We start from the raw sequence: 9,522 nt of genomic DNA on the forward strand, positions 1-9,522 counted from the left end.
TGTATTTTTAGTAGAGACAGGGTTTCACCATGTTAGCCAGGCTGGTCTCAAACTCCTGACCTCAGATGATCCTCCAGCCTCAACCTGCCAAAGTGCTGGGATTACAAGCATGAGCCACCCACTACACAAGGCCTGCCTGGAAATAATTGTGAGAAATAAACTCACCCGTCCGAACCCAAAGAATGGACTCAGAGACCCGGAAAACAGCAGAAGTGAGACTTTTAATGACAGTCTTGCAAGATCGGGTGTCTGGGAGGCAGACACACCCAGTACACTTACAACAAACAATTTATCCCCTAGTGTGCAAGTGCCTCCCCCGGTTCCTCATAGGCTGAGTACTATGGGGTCAAAATATTCCGATGTCGCCTATTGGATCTTGGGTTGGGACTTTTAGGATTTTTTTGTTTTGTTTTGTTTTGTTTTTAGGGTTGTCTCCCTGCATTTTGTTGCATTCCATAATGCATTGCAATCATGGTCAGCTCAGGGGCTTTTCAAGTATTTGACTTACCACCTAGGCAGTCAGGCAAGCTGATAAGAATAGATGTAGTGAACTATTTTGCAGGCTAGTAAATGTTCATTCTAGACTAAACTCTTTGGTTCGGACAAGGCAGCTAAGGTGGGGGAAAGAGGGTGGGCCACAAGCAGTCACCGGCTATTAAAGCAGCAGCCTAGTATATTCTGTCCTTCCATAGTCTGCAGGCCCAAACCTAACTTCCTACAATAATTACATACAAAAGTTTTAAAAAGGGATAAAAGAAAAGAGGGGACGTCTCGAATATTCATTCTTCTTAAGTTCCCCCCTCAAGAAACAAGAAAAAGGCAAGCAAAAGAAACCTAAAGCAGGCCGGGCTCGGTGGCTCATGCCTGTAATACAAGCACTTTGGGAGGCCAAGGTGGGTGGATCACCTGAGGTGAGGAGTTCGAGACCAGCCTGGCTAACAAGGCAAAACCCTGTCTCTACAAAAAAATTAGCTGGGTGTGGTAGCACCCGCCTGTAATCCCAGCTATTCGGGAGGCTGAGTAAGGAGAATCGCTTGAACCCGGGAGGTGGCGGTTGCAGTGAGCTGAGATCACACCACTGCACTCCAGCCTCACCATAGGAATGAGACTGAATAAAAAAAAAAAAAAAAAAATCCTAAAGCAAATGGAAGGAAATAATAAAGATAACAGCAGAAATCAATGGCATTGAAAACAGAAAAAAACGAAAGGGGAAACCAGTGAAAATAAAGCTGTCTCTTTGAAAAGATCAATAAACTTGACAAAGAAAATGAGAAGTCACAACTTATGAACATCAGGACGAAACAGAGACTACACTCATACAGACTCTGCAGATATCAAAGGGATAATAATAAGGGAAAATCTATTTAAAATTCTGTACACACATATATTTGACAACCCAGATGAATTGGACAAATCTGTCATAAATATCAGCTAAAGAAAAACAGGTCATCTGAGTAGCTCTGTAACTATGAAAATAATTGGATTCCTTATTTTAAAATTTCCAGAAAAGAAAGCTCCAGGTCCAGATGGTTTCACTGGAGAATTCTAACAAATGGTTGAAGAAAAATTAACATAATTCTTTTTTTTTTTTTAGGCGGATACAATCTCTTCCAGAAAACAGAAGATGAAGGAACACCTCTCAACTATTTCTATGAAGGTATGATTACCCCAACTCCAAAACCAGACCACAAAAAAATGTATCAGTCAATGAAGAAAAATAATTTGACAAATTCAACATCTATTCATGATGGAAATAAAGAAGGGAGGCCAGGCGCTTTGGCTCACGCCTGTGATCACAGAACTTTGGGAGGCCGAGGTGGGCGGATCACCTGGGATCAACAGTTTGAGACCAGCCTAGCCAACATGGTGAAACCCCGTCTCTACTAACAATACAAAAATTAGCTGGGCGTGGTGGCAGGCACCTGTTATCCCAGCTACTCAGAGGCTGAAGCAGAGAATTGCTTGAACCCAGGAGGTGTAAGTTGCAGTGAACCGAGATCACGCCACTGCACTCCAACCTGGGTGACAGAGCAAGACTCCGTCTCAGAAAAACAAAGCAAACAAAAAAAGAAATAAGAAAAATAGAAAGAAGAAACGAAAGAAGGGAAGAAAGAAAATGTTTTACAACTATCAGAAACATAGGAATACAGGACTTCGTCAGCTTGATAAAGACCACGTACAAAAAATTCACAGTTAACATCCTACCTCAAGGTGAAAGACTGCATGCTTTTCCTCTAGGACTGGGAACTAAGCAAGGAAGACCATACTCACCACTGATATTTCACATGACTATCCTACCCAAATCAATAAGGTAAGACAAGGATATCAAAGGCGTACACTGCGAAGGCGGAATAGATGAACGTTGCCCTATTCTTCCTGCTCATTACATCTAAAAACCTTGGGCATTGTATATAAAACAAACATAGGAAGACTGAAAGTCGAAGAGAAGATAGGAGGCCATCTGGCTTCCTCAAGACCCACAGAAATCCAGGAGATGAGTTCCCAGGATTCCTCCATGCCCCCCCATACATCCTAGATGTAGAGTCAAAGGAGATGGCAACCCAGAAATACCAATGACTACAGATCCAACAACCCCCAATACAATCCTGCTCTCTCTAGGCAAAGGATCAGCAAAGGGGCAGTCTAGCAAGACAAGACACTTATATATGATCATCCTATTCTTCAGGTCAAGCACCATGGAAAAAAAGCTGTGGCTGCATCAACATAAAAGCCAGCAAAATCCCAGTGAGGGGCTTTGGGTTTCACACTTGCACAGGTATAATGACATACCCTAAACCCCCACCTTGCCCGGGGGTTCTTTAGGTTCCAGCATTTTCTTTATCATGAGACACACAATGACTAAAATGCTGGAAACTAAAGGCAGAGAAAATATCTCAAAAGCAACAGAGAAAGATGACATCTTACCTAGGGGGGAAAAACAATTTCAATGACAGATGTTAGAGAAGGAAGCTGGAGCTGTCATCATCATCCCTGCCAGGTGACAATATGTTTACCTCCCTGTCAGTAGAAACCACATTTGGAGCCTAGACTTCATTAGGTGGTCATGAGGCGCCTCTTCCTCTGTCTGCTAGGCTGGTGTCAGAGGAGTCCTAGTGGAGAGTCAGGACTTTCATCACCACTCAGCAGTAACAAGCCGCCTGTGTCCTGTGGTGTCACTGGAGGCCTCATGGAAAGCAGTAATGAAGCACTCCTACCCACCCAGCCAGGGAGGTAGCAGTGGAGGAGGAGTGGGCTGCTGGAACTCCCTCTCCTACCTTAGCAGCTCCTCCACTCAGGGTGTCAACAGAGGTCCATCAGGTGAGAAACTGGGATTTCTGCACACACCTGGCTACAATGAGATGGCAGCACTCCCCTTCCCCTGCAGAAACAGACTCGAAAAAAGGAAGTTAAAACAGAAGGTTTCAATAAAATCAAAACTCTGATAACATAATACCCAAAAGTCCAAGTTTCAATTGAAAATCATTCATCATACCAAGAACTAGGAAAATCTCATACTGAATGAAAACAGACAGCCAATATACACTGGTAATGAAATGACAGAGGTATTAGGATTGTCTGATAAACACTTTAAAGCAAGCAAGCCTGATGAAAATGATTTAATGAGTAATTATGAGCACACTCGAAACAAATGGATGAGTAGAAAGACTTACAAATAAATGCAAGACATAAAGGAGAACCAAATAGAAGTATTAGAAGTAAAAATACAACAGCTAAAATAAAACATTCTGGCAGATAGGCTCAGCAGCAGAATGGATGGTGCAGAGCAAAGAAATCCATATACTGCAGATGAAAAAAATAGAAATTACACAATCTTAACAGGGAAAAAAAATAGACGGTGGGAGAAAGTGAACAGAACCTCAGGGACCTGTGAAACTACCTCAAAAGGTCTCACCTTCATGTTGTTATCTATGTCTGGAAGGGGAAGAGAAAGAGGACAAGGCTGAAAACATACTCAAAGGAAGTAAACGGCTGAAAGCTTCCCAAATTTGTCAAGAGACATAAACCTACAGGTTCAAGAAGCTGTGAGAACCCCAAATAGGATAAAACCCAAAGAGATCTATGGCAAGACACGTGAAAAAATAAAATGTTGGAAACAAAAGACAAGGAAAATATCTGGAAAGCAACAGAGAAAGGTGACACCTTACATAGAAAGGAAAAACAATTCCGGTGATGATGGATTTCTCATCAGAAACCATGGAGGCAGAAAGAAGTTGCCCAGTGCTTTTCAAGCCGTGAAAGAAAATAATTGTCAGCCCAGACTCCTCTCTCCAACAGAAACATCTTTCAGGGATTAAGGGGAAAATCAAAACAGTTTCAGATTAAGAAAAGCTAAGGGAATCTCTGACCAGCAGTTCTACCTTAAAAGAAAGGCTAAAGGGAGTTCTCTAGACAGAAAGGAAATGATTAAAGAAGGAACCTTGGGACATCAGAAAGAAAATTTTTAAAAACGGTAAGCAAAATAGGCCTTCTTTCTCCTCTTGTGTTTTCTAAACTATGCTTGACAGTTTCAGGAAAAAAAAAAAAATCATAGCACCATTTGATGTGGTTCTAACTCTCCATACAGAAAATGTTGGAAACAATTATAAACTGGAAGGGTAAAGAGACCTACATAGAAGGTTACTTGTCTATCGTTCACTCGACTGGTGAAACAATGACACCAGTATACTGTGTGGTCAGATATAGATGCACAGACATATGAATATATATACCTGGAAAAACCAAGAGGGCTATACAAACACATATACTAAAAAACACAATGGATAAGGCAAAACACCATTCTCAAAGATGTTCAAGTCACCACAGCAAGTAAGAAAAAGAAAGCATATCCAGAAAATGAAACCAGAGAGAACAAACAGAAAAGAAAAAACAAAGTGGGAGACTTAAGCCCTACCATATCAATCATCGCATTAAATATCGATGGCCTAAGTACACCAATTACAAGACAGAGATTGGCAGAGTAGGTTAATGGACATGACCCAACTACATCCTGGCTACGAAGAGATTACCTTCAAACATGATATAGGCAAGTAGAAATCAAAAGGCTGGAAAAAGATATATCATGCAAACATTAGCCAAAGGAAAGTAAGACTGGCTATATTAATGCCAGATATAGTATATTTCAGAACAAAGAAACTAATCAGAGAGAGAGAGGGATGTTAGAAAATGATGAAAAGGCCAATCCACCAACCCCTCCCCCTACAAAAGTCATAAATGTCTATGCAACAACAACTGAAAAATACTGAACAGATAGCTAGACTAATCCACAAATATAGCTGTATGCTTCAGTGTCCCCCTTTCTCAACAATGTATACAACAACCAGACAGAAAATCAACAAGAATATAGAAGAACCCAACAGCATGATCAACCAGCAGGACTTAAATTGACAATTTTAGAACATCCAACCACACCAGAATACACATTATTATGGGATGCATTGTGCCCAGCCCCCCCAAATTCATATGTTGAATCAGAACATTAGTAGCCACTAGTGATTTACTGATTAAAACAATGAGAAATTGCTACATACCTATCAGTATGGCCAAAATAAAAGTGTGACCACATCAAGTGCTGTCAAGGATTCAGAGAAAGTTGAATCACTCATACATTGATGGTGGGAATGGAAACTGTTACAGCCCACTCTGGAGAATATCTGTATAGTTTTTAATTTTAAAACTATGTGTGCAACTACCATACCCCCTAGGAATTGCATTCCCTGCGTTTATTGCAAAGAAATAGAAACTCATGTCCACACAAAACCCATGTACTAAAGTTTGTAGCAGCCTCATTTTAATAACCAAAACTGGGGAAACAATGTACAGACGACTTTCATGAGGTGAATGGTTAAACAAACTGCGGTATATATCTATAGCACCAAATAGTCCTCAATGATTTTTTTTTAAAAAAGGAACAAACTATTGATACCCACAATGACATGGATGAATCTTCACAGAATTATGCCGAGTGGACAAAGCGTAATCCCAAAGGTTAGTTGTAGGATTTCATTTATGTAACATTGTTGAAATGAATAAATTACAGGAATGGAGAATAGATTAGTAGTTGCCAGGGGTTAAGGAGGGAAGGAGGAGCAGCACTGAATAGACGTGGTCACGGTTATAAAAAGGCAACTTGATGAATTCCGGTGTTGATGGAAATGTTCTCTACCTTGCTTATGTCAATGTCAATCTCCTGGTACTGTGGCATTGCAATACATTTGCATTATATGCAAATATTACCATTTTGGAAATATTACCGAGATGTTACCATTGGAGAAAACTGAGTAAGGGGTACAAGGGATCTCTCTATTTCTCTCTTAGTTCTTAAGATTGTAGTGAATTATTAAAACATAAAAATTAACTTTAAAAAAACCTAAGTATATTTCTCCTTGATGGATCATGCCTTTGCTTAGAAAACATTAAGGCAACAATTTTTTCCCAACACCTTTTATTTTCTTGAAGACAGTTTTAATAAAAGCTGTTCTTAGGGCTTTTCCTAAAAGTTTTAAACTTTTTTTTATTTTAAAGGAGTCTCGCTCTGTCGCCCAGGCTAGAGTCTCCTGCCTCAGCCTCTGGAGTAGCTGGGACTACAGGCGCCCGCCAACACGCCCGGCTAATTTTTTGTATTTTTAGTAGAGACAGGGTTTCACCGTGTTAGCCAGGATGGTCTGGATCTCCTGACCTTGTGATCCGCCCGCCTTGGCCCCCTAAAGTGCTAGGATTACAGGGGTGAGCCACTGCGCCCGGCCTAGGGGATTCTTTTTAATGCGTCTCTTTAAGCATCGTGCTGGGGAGGCCATGAAAATCATTACCTCCAGAGGGTTGGGGAAGAAAGCTGGAAAAGGAACGTCCCGGGATCATCTCGTTTGTCCTCCCCTGTTTTCATCTACTCTTTTCCTCAGGGAAGCTTATATGGGTCCAGGTGTCACATCGCAGCTGCCACATTGGCGGATTAAGAGCCTGGCGCGGTGGCTCATGCCTGTAATCCCAGCACTTTGGGAGGCCGAGGCGGGGATCACAAGGTCAGGAGATCCAGACCATCCTGGCCAACATGCTGAAACCCTGTCTCTACTAAAAATACAAAAAATTAGCCGGGCGTGGTAGCACCCGCCTGTAATCCCAGCTACTCGGGAGGCTGAGGCAGGAGAACTGCTGGAACCCGGGAGGTGGAGGTTGCAGTGAGCCGAGTTTGCACCACTGCACTCCAGCCTGGCCACAGAGCAAGACTCCGTCTCAAAAAAAAAAAAAAAAAAAAAAGACGCTGACAAATCTTTCTCCTGAAGGGGTAAGAGCCTCAGTTAGCCCACAGCAATGGAGTCAGAAGTAAAAGCAGAACCAAAAACACTTTTCTCTATGTCATTCTCTCTCACCTACCTGTGAACATCAACCTTCCACACACCGGTTCAAAACCGCCTTGGTCTCTAAGGGAGGTTTACCATTTTTCACAGGTCCGGTGAGCCATGTTTCCTTCTTGCTTCTCCAGTTCTTCCAGGGCTGAGTTTCAGGAGCTGCTCAGCTATGCAGGCTAGTTCAATATCCTGGTTTAAAACCGTTTGTCTTGCTTTGCTACTAGAATAAAGTGCCTCCTAGACCAGACATAAGCCGTGTTCCCTCGGCTTCCATTTTCTAGAGATAATTGGTATCATTTATTCATTAGATGTTTGGCGGTGAAACCATCTAGATCTGGTGCTTTGTTCTGGAAGGTTGTTAGTCGTTGCTTCAGTTTCATTAATAGAGATCTATTCAGGTTATCTATTTCTCCTTGTGTGAGTTTTGGTAGACTGTGTCTTTCAAGAACTTGGTCCAATTCATCAAGTTATCAAATTTGTGAGCAGAGAATTGTTGATAATCTTCATCTGTTATCCTTTTAATATCCATGAGATCAGTAGTGAGGACCTTCTTTCCTTTTTGTTATTTGTAATTTGTATCTTCTCTCATCGTTTCTTGGTTCACCAGCTAGATGTTTATCAATTTTATTGATTATTTTAAAGAACTACGTTTTGGTTTTGTTGATTTTTCTCTATTGATTTCTGATTTTCAATTTCCTTGATTTCTCCTCTGATTTTTCTTGTTTCTTGCTTTCCACTCACTTTGGATTTAATTTGTTCTTGTTTTTTGAGTTTCCTAAACTGTAAGTTCAGATTATTGATTGTAGATCTTTTTTCTTTGCTACCATATGCATTGAATACTATGAATTTGTTTCTAAGCACCAATTTTCCTGCACCCAGAAATTTTTTATAAGTTGTATGTTTATTTTCATTTAGCTCAAAATATGTAATTTGCCCTGAGACTTTTTCTTGACCCATATGTCATTAGAAGTGTGTTGTCTGATCTCCAATTTTCGGGTTTTCCAGCTCTCTGTTATTGATTTCTACTTCAGTTCTACAATTTGAATTGAGGGCATATTTGGTATAATTTCTATCCCATTAAATGTGTTGAAGTGTGTTTTATGGGCCAGAATGTGGTGGATCTTGGTGAACACTCCATGTGACCCTAAAAAGAATATGTATTCTGCTCTTGTTGGATGAAGTAATCTAAAAAGTCGGTTGAATCCAGGTGACTGGTAGTGGTGTCCAGTTTCACTTTATCTTTATTGATTTCCTGCCTGTTGGATCTGTCAATTACTGAAGCTGAAGTCTCCCACTGCAATAGTGAATCTGTCTATTTGTCCTTGAAGTTCTAACAGCTTTTCCCCCTGATATTTAGATGCTTTGTTGTTAGGTGCATATCATTTAATGATTGTCATATCTTCTTAGCGAAATGACCTCTTTATCGTTATATAATGACTGTCTTTATCCCCATGATTTTCCTCCCTCTGAAGTCAGCTCCATCTCAAAATAATGTAGCTACTCTAGTTTGGTTTTTTTTTTTTTTTTTTGACTGAGTTTCACTCTTGTTGCCCAGACTGGAGTACAGTGGTGCAATCTCAGCTCACTGCAACATCCGTCTCCCAGGTTCAAGTGATTCTCCTGCCTCAGACTCCCAAGTAGCTGTGACCAAAGGCACGCACCACCACAGCCGGCCAATTTTGTATTTTTAGTAGACATGGGATTTCACCATGTTGGTCAGGCTGGTCTTGAACTTCTGACCTCAAGTGATCCACCTGCCTCGGCATCCCACCCTCCCAAAGTGCTGGGATTACAAGTGTGAGCATCGGCACCCAGCTGCTACTCCAATTTTCTTTTGATTACGATGAGTATGATATATCTTTCTCCATCTCTTCACTTCTAATATCTCTGTGCTTTCTTATTTAAAGTAGATTCGTTGTAGACAACATATAGTTGGACCTCATTTTCCATTCTGCCAGTCTCTGTCTTTTAATTTATGTACTTGGACCATTCACATTTAAAGTGACTATTGATATCATTGGATTAATATGTACTATATGTGTAACTGTTTCTATTTTTTTACTTTCTTCATTGTTTCCTTTTGTGTCTTTTACTCTTTTTCTACCTTCTCTGGCTATAATTGAACATGTTATAAGATCCCACTTTTTCCTTCTCTCTT

General features: G+C 40.7%; 1 protein-coding gene and 1 long non-coding RNA gene across 3 annotated transcripts in view; both read left to right on the forward strand.

Annotated features, from left to right (window-relative positions):
- Nucleotides 1-9,522, forward strand: part of LOC708768 (NBPF member 20) — an 853,661-nt gene that overhangs the window by 138,839 nt on the left and 705,300 nt on the right.
- LOC144331819 (uncharacterized) overlaps nucleotides 1-9,522 on the forward strand; it is a 29,195-nt gene that overhangs the window by 5,218 nt on the left and 14,455 nt on the right. For both annotated transcript variants that reach the window (XR_013399339.1, XR_013399341.1), the window contains exon 2: nucleotides 1,595-1,657. This is a non-coding gene — a long non-coding RNA (uncharacterized LOC144331819). The remainder of the gene's footprint in view (nucleotides 1-1,594; nucleotides 1,658-9,522) is intronic.

The sequence above is a fragment of the Macaca mulatta genome, chromosome 1 (genome assembly GCF_049350105.2).
Source record: "Macaca mulatta isolate MMU2019108-1 chromosome 1, T2T-MMU8v2.0, whole genome shotgun sequence".
Taxonomy (NCBI): Eukaryota; Metazoa; Chordata; class Mammalia; order Primates; family Cercopithecidae; genus Macaca; species Macaca mulatta.